Source organism: Pongo pygmaeus, chromosome 2 (assembly GCF_028885625.2).
Source record: "Pongo pygmaeus isolate AG05252 chromosome 2, NHGRI_mPonPyg2-v2.0_pri, whole genome shotgun sequence".
In the NCBI taxonomy this organism is placed as follows: domain Eukaryota; kingdom Metazoa; phylum Chordata; class Mammalia; order Primates; family Hominidae; genus Pongo; species Pongo pygmaeus.
This window is the reverse complement of record NC_085930.1, coordinates 129,277,306-129,290,640: the sequence shown is the minus strand read 5'-3', so window position 1 is coordinate 129,290,640 and position 13,335 is coordinate 129,277,306. Positions and strand designations below refer to the sequence as shown.

Here is a 13,335-nt window from a genome sequence, read left to right as displayed (position 1 = left end):
TCCTTTATAGTTTGTCATCTACATATGCATCCCTAAAAATATTGTTCAGTTTTTTCTGTTTTTAAACTTTACATAAATATACTATATGTATCCCTTTGTGTTTTTTCTTTTGCAAAACACTATGGTAGTGAAATTTGTTCATATTGTTGCGTGTGGTTGCACTTCATTCATTTTCATTGTTGTGAGGTATTTTGTTGTGTGAATACCCTGTTATTTACTTATCCATTCTACTGTTGATGAACGTATGGATGGTTTCTAATACTTAAAGATTGCAAATAATGTTGCTGTGAACATTTTGAGTGCATCTCCTGTGGTACACATGCGTGTATTTTTGTACATATAAACCTCACAGTGGGGTTGTGGGATTATAGGATAGGGATATTTTAAATATTTCTGAGTAATATTATACCGTTTTTCAAATGGTTGTATCAATTTACAGTTTTGGCAGAGAGAATTCCCACCTTCTCCCCCACACTTGTTGATGTTTGTCATCTTGTAGCTTTATAACAGTACCTGAGGGCGGTTTTTAGTTGCATTTTCCTGATAATATATATTACTGAGGCTTAGTATATATTTTTATTTATTAAGTTATTGGTAGCTAATTGGTTTCTTAGTAATTTGAGGTTTCTCTGAAGTACCCTTTAAAGTCTTTTATCCATTTCACTGTTGGGTTTTTATTGTCTTAGCCCAGGTTGCTCAGAGAGCAAAAGTTGCAGCAAATGAACGTGCACTAGTTCTTTGTCTTGGAGCGTCCTTGGAGATGCTGGAGTATGGGGAGAGGAGAGTGAGGCCTGGGGACTGTGAAGGCACATCTAACATGTATGTGGGTGTTTTGCTACCACAGTTTACTTTTTCTGCTTAAACAATAGATATATAGTTATAAAAACTTAATAACCATCTATAATATTTCATTAGAAGTGTACCATATTTTTATTAAGATAACTCAGCATGGTAAAGATGTCAATTTCTACTAAATCTACTCAAATTTGACCTTATTTTCAAGAGAAACCAATGAGGATTTTTTTAAATACAGAATATACTTGAGAAAAACAAAATGTATAAAATATTGGAAAAAAACAGTCATGAAGAAAGACTTGCCTACTATACAATAACATGTTAGCTGGCACAGTGTTAGACACATTGTCGAAGGCCCATTTAAAATCAATGAGGCAAAACATAAATTATTCTAAACCAAACCCAGGCAAATCAAAATAATAACTTAAAGCTATACTTCAGTCCTCGTATCTCCCCATCCTGGCCACCACCCCCGTCCAAATAACAAAGGGAGAAATGGGGTGGTGGGATGTAAGAACACTCTAATCACAAAAGCTAGGAACTATATGAAATTGGTGGATCTGGCTACACAAAAACCTTAACCTCTATGTAGAAAAGCATAATATAAAATAAAGTTTAAAAATAACCTAGGTAAAACATTTGTAATACATAAGCCTAGAAAAGACAAAGAAGCTTTTTAAATTAAAAAAAAACAAACACCAAATCAGAAAAAATAACTTCACAAAAAAGTACAATGGTAATAAACATTGAAATTATGCACAGTCCACACTAGAAATAAAATATTTTTTTTCATTTTATATATTTAGAAAGATTTTAAAAGCTGACAAAACTCAGAGTAGGAGAGAATGTGGGGAAGCAGAAACTTTCACCCAAGTTTAGTGGGTTCAGATGTTATAACTGTACTTCAAAATGGTCATGCCTCTTGAATCAGTAATTCCACTTTAGAAATGTAGCTTAAGGAAATAATCAAAAGATTAAAAAAAAAAGGACAAGGATGCCTGTCAAAATGTTGTTTATAATAGTGAAAAATAGAATATATAGCAACGACTTCTGCACCAACTTAATAAGAGATCGTTTATAGTTTACTCATATAATAGAATTCTATTCTGCCTTTAAAATTGATGAGGAGTAGAATGAAATAAAAACTCAAACTTATGGTCAGCCAGAAATAAATAGTTTCAAATGAGTAAACAGTCTTGCATTAAAAAAAAAAAAAAAAAAGAGCTAGGTCAATTTACCTCTAACTAGTATCCATAAGATACAATGAAAAGTAAACTTGTAGTTCTTTGCAAAGTTTGGGTCTTAGAAGCAGAATACGGTTGGCATACATTTGAAAGAAAATTATTTCTATTAGGACAGCACAGGGACCAGGCCAGGTGTTCTAGGACCTCAAGTCTTATTAGCATGCCCTGGGCATTCAAGGAGGTTGGTCTTTGAACCTGATCTGGGCTCCGAAATTGATGGAATGCACGGTGGTACAAATAGTAAAGAATGGGTGAGATCCTAAGCCGAATCATGAAGGAAACAATGAAAGAGAGGCTTTAGCATCAGCTGTGTTTGTCTATGCAAAATTTACATGTGAGGACATATCAGAAGTCACAGACCTTTTGGTCCTTCCATGAATCCAGGCACTAATCAGCTAAGTAAGCATGTGATATGATATTTTGGGGTCTTTGCTGCTTTCGACCATCAGTATCCCTGCAAATTCTGGTTCTTAGGTTGTCAGAAGGTGACATTCTTGGCAGTATTTGGGGGATAAGTTGGGATTTTAGGGATCCTGGAAGGATTTCTACCTGTTTTTATACCTGCAAAGATAGGGAAACTTTATGGAACACAAGAGGATTTGTCAGCCTTGACACTATTGACTTTTGAATGGATACTTATTTTGTGTTGTTGGAGACTTTCCTGTGCATTGTGGAATGTTTAGCAGCATCCCCATCTTCTACCCACTAGATGCCAGTAGTACATTTGCCCCTAGCTATGTAAACCAAAAATGTCTTCAAATATTATCAAATGTTTCCTGAAGGAAAATGGCCTCTGGATGAGAACCACTGGAACAGGGACTAGATGATATCTTGTTAAGTGGGATGTTATCTTTAAGTGAAAAAACAGTAGAATGTGCACCAAGATCCTATTTGTATTAGAGAAAATAAATATTCATATACAGATATACATTAAAGTGTTTATGAGTGCCATTTTATTCTATATGTGTTTTTGTCTTTCCTAATACTTTGACAATAGACATGTAATTGTTATATTGAAAGAAAAACATGTATTTAAAATCTTAATAATATTTGCACATATGCATACAAATCCTGAAAGGATATATGACAAAATGGTAATGACAGTTGTTCCTTAGCATTAGACTTTTTGTTTTTTCTTGTTCTTATTTTTATTTTATAAATTTCTTACAGTTTACACATACTAGTTTTGTAATCAGAAACAAAGTAAATTACTTCAAATGTAAATCCTAAATTTCAACTAACCACTAGGTCTCTGCAGATAATTAAGCCTATTAAAATGCATACTTCTAATTTCAGTTGCTTAATTCTTTATAACTCTTAGACAATGGTTTAATGACTATTCCCAGTGGAAAACCCAAAAGTATGTCTCACAAATGTTCTCCAGTCACCTCATCACATCTCCATCTCAACTGAAGAATCATTTCTTATGTGATGTGAAACAGACGCCATTCATTGTGATCATCTTCAATTTTTGTCTTCTCTCCTCAAAATCTCTCCGCATATTGTCTTTTCTTTTTCTCAGCATCTGCATTTTGTAGAGAATGGTCTATGTATTTTTTTTTGAAATGCACAAATAAGTCTTTTCTCTTTTGCTTTTCCTACAAAAACTAACAAGCAAGTCCAGAAAGGAAATAAGGAGGAGGGTTTTTCTCACTCTAGGACGGGGGTTCACAACTAAGGTAAGGAACCCAGGATTGACTTGGAGAGTTTTCCCTATAAGGCATGCTTCCTCTTCTTTCATATTTCGTTATAGTGAGAATCTAAGGATGGAAAGTAGGCATGGTATGTGAAGCTTGAAAAAACTTTACCCCACCCCATGTGATTTTGATATCAGCCTCTGGTTCAAGCAGTTTTGCATCTCCCTCCAACCCCAAAACGTACCATGTGATTCCTTCCACAGTCCTCCACCCCTATCACCACAGGGGTGATCACATGTTTCAAATATGCTAATCAGATTTCCTCTCCCTGGAATTTAAATCATAGGTGAAGACACATAGGTCAGAAAATAGTTAGGGCTGAATTATCTGGTGCAGGAGATCCCTGGAGCTGCCACGGCTCTTGAAGGGTAACCACCGTGCATACATAACTATTCATGCCTTCCCAATACTGTCCATCCCCAAGAGAACCCTTTCAAGTTCTAGTTTATCATATTTAGGCTATGAGAAAAATCTCAGCTTAAGCTTAAGCTAAATTTCACAGCAATGGAGAGTAGACTGTAGTTGTTTCTGCAGGTTTAGTAAGTTATTGGAAAAGTCTTATTCCTACCAGGTGAGAACATGATTGGCTACAGCTTCAAATGGAACTTTAACCTGAAAAAGAGAGATAACTCATATTTTATCAAAGGCTGAAAACATATCAGTGATGAAATGAGACAGGGGCTCCCCAGGATATGGAGCTGTAAGTGCTAAAACAGGAAAAGTCCTAGGCAGACTGTGTTGAGAGTTCAGGCAGGCATCTATTTTAACAAACAGAGTGTATTTAATATAAAATTGCTAAGATTTGTGAATTGCTATGATAAACCAGAGAAGAGCTTTTTCCACATCTTTTTTTCCCCAGCATCTACAAGTCTTAGTTTTATGGAAAAGGAGTTTTAGAAATTACCTTATTAAAACATTTCTACTACAGTAGAAATAGAACTACAGGATAACTCTTTTAATGACACATTTCCAAATTGTATTTTTATTGCCTTTGAGTATAATACACGTTTAGGAAAAGCTTAGTAAGCTTACTTGTTAATCATTTACAACAACAGTTATCGTTGTTAACCCATCATTAATTTTCACAATAGCTGTTGTTTTATGACTCAAGTAATTAACTAAATGATGTTTCACAAGCATTTTAAACAACTATTACATTAAGGGCCTTAATGTGTGTAACAAGAAAGTAAATTAACAGGTTTATTGGCACTAGGAAAATTTTTGCCTTGTCCTTGGTTGTCAGGAGCTTAAGAAATTTAGTCATATCAGACATTTGGCTGCTTTGATACTTAACCTCTCAGTCTTCCAAATTTAGCTACCAAGTTATTTGCTTTTCAGAAACTGACTTCCATTCTTAATGGAAAAGTTTATTTCTAATCCTGTATTTTTCTAAAGCAGAGCATATAAGCTTTTCTTCAACATTCTGTCAATTTTGAGGCTTATTTCAACACCATCTTCCCTCAAAACAAAATCTCACAAATTGACTTTAAAGCTCCTTCACCCAATCACTCCTATTCATCCCATAGGGCTTAGTTGACATGACACCTCCTCAGAGAAGCCTTCAGTGATTTTCCTATTATGCCTGCCTATAGCATCATGACAAGTTTTGTAGCAATAGAGACATAATTGTGTAATGTCAGTTTGCTTTTAGAATAGAAGATCCATGAAAGGATCATGTCTGTTTTCCCCCTAGTCACTAGTGCATTGCTTAGCCAATAGAAGGTGCTTGTGGTAGCCAGCCTCCAAGATGACCCCACTTATTTCCACCTCTGGTGTCCACATTCTAGTTAGTCCCCTCTTACATGTAGCAGAATTGATCTGTTTTGTAACCAGTGGAATGCTGTGGAGGTGACAGTACATTACTTCTGAGATTAGACAATAGAGTACTGCGATTTCCATCTTGGGTGTGCTCTCTCTTCTGGGGGAAGCTAGCTGCCATGTGGTGAGAAACACTATAAAGAGGCTCATGAGGAAAGGAACTGAAGCCTTTGGTCAACAGCAGAAAGGAATTAAGCCCTGTCTACAACTGTGTGAGTGAGCTGAGAGGTGGACTCTCCAGCCCAAGTTGAACTTTGAGATGACTGCAGACCAACACAAGTGAACGAACAGTTTTTCTGCAACCTCTGGGGAGGGGCATTTCACCTAGCTAGGATGCTCTTGCCTCCTGATCCTCAGAACTGTGATAATAGATGTTTGTTGTTTTACGCTGCTACATTTTGGGGGTAATTTATTATGCAGCAATGAATACCTAATAAAGGGCTGAATAAATATGTGATGACTAAATGACTAAAAGGTCTAGGAGGTAATATGATTCATTTAGAACAATTCATTACAAATAATGTATTTCAACTTCTGTGACCTTTATCTTGCTTGTGTCAGAACAAAGACTGACACGGATCTGGAGCAAGAAAAAGAACATGTCATTCTTTCAGTATCTTAAACTTTTCTTTAAGATGATATTGTTGTATCATATATAGGCTGATAATCAGATTTGCAGGAGAAATCAGTTTCCTTTCACCTTTATTCACTAGTATTTTCTATATTGGAGACATTGTGGTCAATGTTGGGGGTGACTGCTTAGTGAATGCTGTAGAGTTCCCTAGGAAGTAAAATTGAGATACATATTAGCATGCAAGAGATGTATTGGTGAACTCTCTCTTGAGATCGACACCTTTGAGAGGAAAAAGGAAGTGAGGAAAGGGAAGGAATCAGGATTGGGTAGAGGGAAAGTTGGGCTGTAATGTAGTCTCAACAAGGACAAAGCCGGACCTGGAGCTGAGATGGCTCTTTGTAGTTGTTCAGAGATGGGGTAAGGGAAACTGTCCATTATACCCCCATGCTGATTAGCAGTTAGGTTGCTGGCTGCCCCAGGAAGGAGGTATGTCCTTGGACAAAGTGGGTCTCTTTCACAAAGGCAATTCAGGAAAGGGACTGACAGCTGAGAATGGTTATCTGTCTGTCCTCCCAGCAAAAGGGAAATCTTGGCAGTACATCTTAGAACCCACCACATGATCAATAATATATATATATATATTTATAAAGATAGCTTTATTTTTCTTGGAATAATTTCTTAACTCTTTGATGTATTCAAGATGATAGGTACACTGAATTTTTATTCTTGCATCATTTTGCTTATAATATTTTGTCATTATGCCAAGTTAGTCAGAAGCAAATGCATTTTAAAATAATTATTTTCTAAAGGATTACAGTTTCTAAATACAGTCCTTTAGAAAATAATTATATATAATTATATATGATATATCCTTTAGAAAATACATTATTTGTAATGAATTGTTCTAAATGAATCGTATTACCTCCTAGACCTTGTATTACACAGTCTATACTTTAAAAATAATATAGATAATTTGTAAAAGAGCATGGCTCACTGCCTCTAACTGAAGTTTTAATGATAGGATAGCATGACCTCCACTTTCCCACTGTGTATTTGATAACGGTTGCAAATTTATACTTGATAAATGTGTTTCAAATCAATATTTTATTTAATGTACTCCAATAATTCACTGAAGCCCAAAGATCATTGCATAGTTGTTGGAAGCTATAAAAAATTGAGTGGTGTCAAAGTTTTTGCTTTATTTTTCATTTATTAAGTTTAATAAATGTGCAGAAAAGAAATAAAGAGTTATCTATAGGTTTTATTTTTTAAAGCATTTTTGTTATAAGCTGTTAGTTTTCCATATACATTTGTGGTTTTGTTGTATCCCTGGACCCACACATTTTTTTTTGTCTAGATTTTGCTTTGGAAATTATCTTCGTTTCAGTGTGTGTGTGTGTGTGTGTGTGTGTAGTCATGTCACTGAAAAAAATTCTCCAAAATGTTCTCAAAAAGAAATATTTATATTTTAGAGAAACCATAAATCTATTAATAATTGCTATCTGGTTTACACTGTTTATGTCATAAGTTGAGAATGATTTAGAAATATTTATAATTCCTTAACCTTATTCTAAAAGATTTCAGTCACTGCTATAATTATATGTGTTTGGTTATATATTTTACATTCTCAATTACTGTAATATTTTGGTTTCATTGTTGGTATTCTGAATTGATATTCTGACTTAAAATAATCAAAATTTTTTACAGTTTCTGCTAACTGAAGAAACTTAACATTGTCATGCTTCTATAATATTACAGATGATCCTCTACTAGAAATTGAGTGTGAAAAAACAGGCAATTCATCTTAAAATTTATATGGCATTTCTAGAGTTGCTAGATAGCCATAACAATCTTGAAAAAGAACAAATTTGGATGTCTCATAAAAACATATAGTACTGGTATAAAGAACAACATAGACCAATGCAATAGAGTAAAAAGCCCAGAAATAAAACTGCACATATATGGTCAAATGATTTTTGACAAGTGTGCCAAGACCATTCAATGCAAGAAAGAACAGTCTTTCCAACAAATGGTGCTGAGAAAACTAAATACCTTCATGCAAAAGAATGAAGTGGGAATCTTAGCTTTCACAATATAAAAAATTAATTCAAAATGGATCAAAGACCTAAATATAAGAGCTAAAACTATTAAAATCTTAGAAAAAAACATAGAGGAAAAGCTTCATGCTATTAAATTTGGCAGTGATTTCTTAAATATGACACAAAAGCATAGGCAACAAAGGGAAAAATAGACAACTTTAAAAAAAAAATTCCCTCAAATTTCACCGTATGGAATTCCTAGAAGTAGATTTATTTTTACCATTTGGAAGAATTTGTGTTTAATATTTCAAAACCTTATTACCTAGTTCATCTTTTGGAAAATTAAAGTTGCATGCTTGGAGTGGATAACATTCAATGAAACCAGCTGTTGTTTAATATTTGGATTACACTGCCATGTAATTCTGTCACCAGAAAAAACATTGATTTTAATGGAGACTTTTTTTTCCTCATCCAGTTTTCTTTAAAATTAGTATATTATGATTGAGGTGATGTTAGAAAATAAGTTCATACTTTGCTCCATTAATAATGTAACTGAGTTACTAGCTCTGAAAACAGAAATTATTAGAAATTTTGTAACAGAAGTTATTAGTTCTAAAATCCTTTTCTTATATTCTAGCTATTTTCCCTCAAATTTAATAATATAAAGACTATTTTTAATTTTCATCTTAATACCTTGTCATTTTCTGTTTTTTGATCCTGACTTTCTATACAAAATTTTCAATTTTGCAACAGAAAAAATATTTTGTCTTGAATCTGTGACATTTAGCTTGCTCAATTTTAAGTGATTATTTTTTATACTAATGAAATTTCTATTTAAAACACAATGACTAGAATATTAGTATGATTATGTTTATATAATATGTATTTATATATCTTTAAAGGTAAATGAATTCGGTTATTACACAATATTTAAAGACATAATTAAAGTAGTTGTAGAGTTTAGAATATATAAGTAGCAATCCCAAATATCAAACTTAGCCAACACACTGAGAACAGCATTGAAGAACAGCAGCTACATTTTAGTGGCACAGGTTACTCGAGGAGTTGTTAGATCAACAAGCTGTTTTAATTGTTAAAATTGTTTCTACTTTTAAGTTTTCATGAGCAATACATTTCAACCATGTTAGAGTAAAGCACTTTATTTCCATCATCCAGAAAACTCACAATATATACTTATTTGGCTAGAAGAAAAGAGCTTACTCCCATCTGTCAGTCAGCTTTAAAAATTATGATACAAAATTGATCAATTACAACCAAAACTTTTCAAAATAAGAAAAATTATGATGATATAAATGGCACCCTGTTAGAGGTGGCACCTGTGCAGTATACAGCTTGAAAAATCAAAGGTAGCGCCCTTGCAAAGAAGTCGAAGGAATAAATAATGCACTTGCGTTCTTGAAAAGATATCCAGGAAGACATATTTTGTATATAAATCTTACATTTAGAGTACAAAACTGGAAATCCTTTCCTCTTTTTTGAGATAGATTAAAGATACTTTGGTTGAGGTTCATGAAGTCTGGGTTGATATTAAACAGTTAAAATATTAATAAATTTTTTCCTTTTCTTTTGAGTAAAATAATTTATGTTTAAGGCTTTTCAAAAGCAGTCAGATATGTAGTAGATGTTGAATAAAATAATATTTGCTGAATAAATGAATCAGTGCTTTTTGAATATTTAAACGTGTAGTTATAACTAGATAAAAATCTTGTCTTCATTTGAAATTAAATCACAAATCATACTACACTATATATATATATACATATATATAGTGTAGTATGATTTGTGATTTAATAATACTTAGGCATATATGGTATATACACGTATATACATATATATGTATATACGTGTATATACCATATATGCCTATATATGATTAAATAGTTTTATATGCTAAGGAAATAAGGAACTATTCATATATATTTTCAAAACCTCCTGTTTCCTTCAAGCAATATGTAACTTTTACAACAAATAAATATTGTAAAATTTTAATACACTGCTTTAAATAAGGCTGGCAGTCAGGGAGTATTTCTGCATTGACTGAATGTTTTGATAGATAAGTTTCACAATTACGTTATTAAATGTTTTATATGTTAAACATTTATCTTAAAAATGTAATATATTCTGTGTATAGTATATACTTACATGCATATATTTATATATATTTTAAATATTAATGTTAAAATTAATATTATGAATATTAAAAAACCATTCAGCTTAAGAAATAACTCAAAATTCTTATAAAGCTTTGATTTACTATACAAAAGTTGTGCACAAATACCACTACATGTATGAGAAATCAGTGTGTTAACCTTAAAGAAAAAGATCTTTGAAGGGAAATAGTAAAACGGTAAATTAAAAAAATATATTTTCAACTTTGTAAGGTAAAACTATCACTTTAATAGCAAATAATTCTATGAATCCTTTTTTTCTTATAATCATAAAACTTCCACAAACAACAATCTGATAGTCAACAGATATTTATATCACAAGTACTGGGCACATAGGAGATGATCCACAAAAATTTCTTAAATATTATTATATATTTATTAAATGTGATCTAAATGGAACATACCATAGTACATCATGTATTTCTTCTCTTCCCAATACCCACTCTTAGAATTTTGAAAGAAAGCTGTAATTTACTCCTCTCCACATCCCCCGGCCTTCTCTGCCAATGGCTGCCTCTAGAATTTCTAAAAGATTTTGGAATTTTAAAATTCCAGGCAATACATTTACCCCATTTTTGTATCCATTCCTTGATGGTTGCCTTCAACTTCTTACCACCAAAAACGACAGTGAGATAATAATCTTTGTAGGGTTCCTTGATTATAAATGTTCTGTTACTCATTTTGTAGCTGGAAGGGTCCCTGTCTTTTTCTTGTTAATTTACAGGAATTATTTGTACTTTCTAGATATTGCCCCATGGATTTTTTTTCTTTTAGTCTGTCAACTGGCTGTTACCTTTGTTCCTAATGTACTTAATTGAACAGAATTTTTTATATAATCAATTCCTCCTTTTTGCTGCCATAATTTATATTTTTTAGGGTTTTAATTATGAAGTTCTTTCCCTTAATCACGCTTCAGACACAAGAATATTCCCCTGCATTATCTTCTCTTACCTTTTTAGTTTTAACTTTCACACTTAGGTTTTTAATCCATCCTGAGTCTATCTTGATAAGATGTTAGCCAGCTATTCAGTTTTACTTTTCCTCATAGATGAGCCAGTTTTCTCTGCACTGATAATGGGTTCTTTCACATTGGTTTGTGATTTCATCTTAATAATAATGTTTTCTTATACACATAAGTTTTTTCCCCCCTGAACATTCCATTTTTTCTAAAGCTCAATTTCTCTGTTCTTGAATCAATATAGTCACGCACCACATCATGACATTTTGGTCAACAGCATCCCACACATACAACTATGGTTTCATAAGATTACAGTGCTGTATTTTTACTGTAAATTTTCTATGTTTATACATGTTTAGATACACAAATATTTAGCATTGTGTTACAATTGCTTGTATTATAATATTCAGTACAGTAACATGCAGTATGTGTTTCTAGCCTAGGAGCAGTAGGCTATACCATACAGCCTGTAAGTGTGCAGTGGGTTATACCATCTAGGTTTGTGTATGCTTTATGATGTTAACACAATGACAAATTTCTCAGAAAGTGTCCCCATCCTTAAGTGACTCATGACTATAGAATACTGTTTTTGTAATTTTGGCTTTTTATGTTTAATATCTGGTAGGACAAGCTTACTTTCTCTTTTTAAGTTAACTTAGCTGTTTGTCACCTTTATTTTTTCACTTACAATTTAATTTATTGAATTCCTAAAAAAAATTTTAAAAATTTTATTTGGAGTGTATTGAATTCATATCATTTTTAATTGACATCATTGTATTATGAACTCACTCAGTTGAATAACATGGAATATATTCCCATTTATTTATATCATCTTCTATGTTTTTTATCAGTTTTTAAATTTTCCCCCTTAGGGTTTTTGTGTATGCTTTGTTATTTCTGGATACTTTGTAATTTTTGATCCTATCAGGACTGGTCTCTTATTTTTATTTATAATTTGTATTTGGTTATATACGGTGTAGAAAGATTTTTCCAAGGTGATATATTTACCAGTTTTACTAAGCACTGTAATTCCTATTCCATTGTTTTCTATCTTTGTTTTTCTGTCTTTTTTTGGGGTTTTCTTTGATGCTATTTTTCTAACTTCCTAAGTTGAATTTTTAGTGTGTGGTTTTTTAACCTCTCTTGTTTCCTGGTCAATGTACTAAAGCTATAAATCTCTGTGTGTTGTTTTAGCTGTGTCAAATAAATTTGGATATAGAATGCTTTATTGCCATTTAGTTTAAAGCATTTCATTATTCCTCTTTTAGTCCAAGAGCTTTTTGGCAATACATTATTTAGTTTCTACACATACAGGAATTTTTAAAATCTGGCTTTTTATTATAATTTCTAATTTTATTGCATTATAATAAGAGAATGTAGTCAATATTACAGAGAATCTATGGAATTTATTGAAGTTATTCTTGTGGCCTAATGTACAGTCAATTTTTGTGTATATCCCAAATGTGCTCAAAAAGAATGTGTTTTCTCTTTCTTGTCTCAGGATTTCATATGTATCTAATACCTTAAATGTATTAATTAAATTGCTCAATTTATTTCCAAACATCTGCAGACTTTTCATCTGTTTGATCTCCAAGTTTCTTAGACAGGGTATGTAAAAATCCTCAACTATAATTATTGATAAATGTATTTCTCACTAAAATTCTGTAAATATTCTGAAGTTGTGTTGTTAGGAGAGGATGCATTTTGGGAGGCTAAAATTCTTGTTCTATTAGGTCTTTTACCAGTACCTAATTTTTTTTTAATGCCTTATATTATCTTTTACCTTGAATTAAAATTTGCCATATATTAGGATTTCTATTTTAGCCTTCCCTTGGTTAATTTTTAAAACTGTTTTTATCCTTTTATTTTTTATTTGTATTTGTTTTATTTTAAATATATCTTTTGTAAACATCAGATTGTAAATCTTATGTTTTTAAAAACCTGTGGCTGACTTGCTTTGCCTCCAGTGCCTTCAAATAGCTTCATTGTTTTTTCTTTGTTTTTTTGAATTTTACACAAGT

The 13,335-nt window shown here is 32.2% G+C and overlaps 1 pseudogene; it reads left to right on the top strand.

Annotated features, from left to right (window-relative positions):
- LOC129032917 (eukaryotic translation initiation factor 3 subunit K-like) overlaps window positions 1-13,335 on the top strand; it is a 91,841-nt pseudogene that overhangs the window by 57,042 nt on the left and 21,464 nt on the right.